This window comes from Lactuca virosa, chromosome 8 (genome assembly GCF_052849685.1).
Source record: "Lactuca virosa cultivar CGN04683 chromosome 8, Lactuca_virosa_CGN04683_v6, whole genome shotgun sequence".
Classification (NCBI taxonomy): Eukaryota; Viridiplantae; Streptophyta; class Magnoliopsida; order Asterales; family Asteraceae; genus Lactuca; species Lactuca virosa.
In genome coordinates this window covers 20809506-20811076 of record NC_136433.1, presented here as the reverse complement: position 1 = coordinate 20811076, position 1571 = coordinate 20809506, and the positions used below count along the sequence as shown (strand labels likewise).

General features: G+C 39.6%; 1 non-coding gene across 1 annotated transcript; it reads left to right on the top strand.

Annotated features, from left to right (window-relative positions):
* Positions 1–1011: 1011 nt before the first annotated feature.
* Positions 1012–1118, top strand: LOC145135065 (small nucleolar RNA R71). Its single transcript, XR_013719546.1, has one exon. It is a non-coding gene; the product is annotated as a small nucleolar RNA R71 (small nucleolar RNA).
* The last annotated feature ends 453 nt before the right edge of the window (positions 1119–1571 follow it).

The window sequence follows — 1571 nt, the reverse complement described above, 5'->3', positions numbered from 1 at the left end:
CCTTTACTTGCTTCATAAATTTTAAATGTTCTTGCTCGAGATGGAAACGGTAGCGGAGGACGAAAAGCTTGAACACAAGATTGATCTTTCTTTTAAGTACTAGTCCACGTCGTGGAGATTGAATCTCCATGTCGTGATGTCGAGGATTCAACATAACTTTTCTTTTCAACTTTCGACTTCTTTTTCTGTGGTTCGGGCTGAATTGGCTCTACCTTTAAGGCTTCTAGGAACTCATATATAGTATCTTATTCAATTTCAATCACCATGGCTTGCGGTTGTGGCTTCTTATCAGGAATTTGTGGAGAAAGTCTTTCATTAACCAATGTAGTGAATTGACCAAGTTGGGCTTCAATGTTTTGGATCGATGTTTGATGATTTCTCAATAAAGCTTGTTGATCTCCCATTAGAATTTGTTGGTCTCTTATCGCCGCATCGGTCTCATCATGTCGTTTTTCCAAAGCTTCCATGAATCTATTAAGCATAGATTCTAAATCAATTTTCTTTTCAGGTGGCGGTTGCTCTTTTTGATAAAAGCCTCGGCCAGTTTGCCTAAACCTTTCTTTCTTTTGCTTTTTGTATTCATCATAAAGCAACCATTCTTTATTCGGCTTCCTCCAATCTTCATCGTATTTGTCTCCACTTGAGTAGAAGACTTGAGCTTTCTTATTCCCGTTATCATCAAGATTGCAATCTTTTGTTAAATATGGACCATTGCACCGTTCACAACCCACGCGAATAGCATGTATGGATTGATCCATATTTGTCATACATCGGTCCATATTATTCAACATAACTAACACAACTACCATGTCTTCAGAAGTGGCACTCCCAATTCCATTTGCTCCATCATGTAGAGGGTTGTGATACTCACGTGAATGCTTCAAAAACTCTCCAATTAATTCCTTGATTTTAGCTGGTTTTTTCTTCGTCAAAGGTCCTTGAGAATCAAGGAGTTGTCTTGTCATCATATTTACCCCATCATAGAAGATTGATACTTCTTGTTGCTCATTTAAATCAATTTGGGGACAATTTCTTATTAATCCTTTGTATCGCTCCCATGCTTCGTAGAGTGACTCACCCGGTTGTTGCTCGAAGTGTTCTATGGCCTTCTTGAGTTTAGAAACTTTAGAAGGTGGGAAAAAATGTTCTAAGAATTGTTCACACATTTGTACCCGTGTAGTAATTGCACCGGGTGGAAGCGCCTTCAACCAATATTTAGCAGCTCCCTTAAAAGTGACTGGAAACATTCTTAATAACACTGTCTCTCGTGGAACATTCGGGATGTTGAAGTAATCAGCTATGTCATTGACTTCATGAAGGTGTTTGTAAGCATCCTCATGATCTTTCCCGGAAAATGGAACTTCCTTAAGTGCGGAAAGAATATGTCTTTTAAGCTCGAATGTTGCAGTAGCGGGAATTGCAGGTTGCACGAGTCCGGGACCGGTGTCCTCTCGGATTCTTTTCTTGTATGCCTCCATAGACATGTTAGCAATATTCACCATTTCGTCTTTTCTCTCATCTTCGGGTTCGCTCTCTTCTTTTTCTAATTCGGGCTCAGACTCGTATTCAGA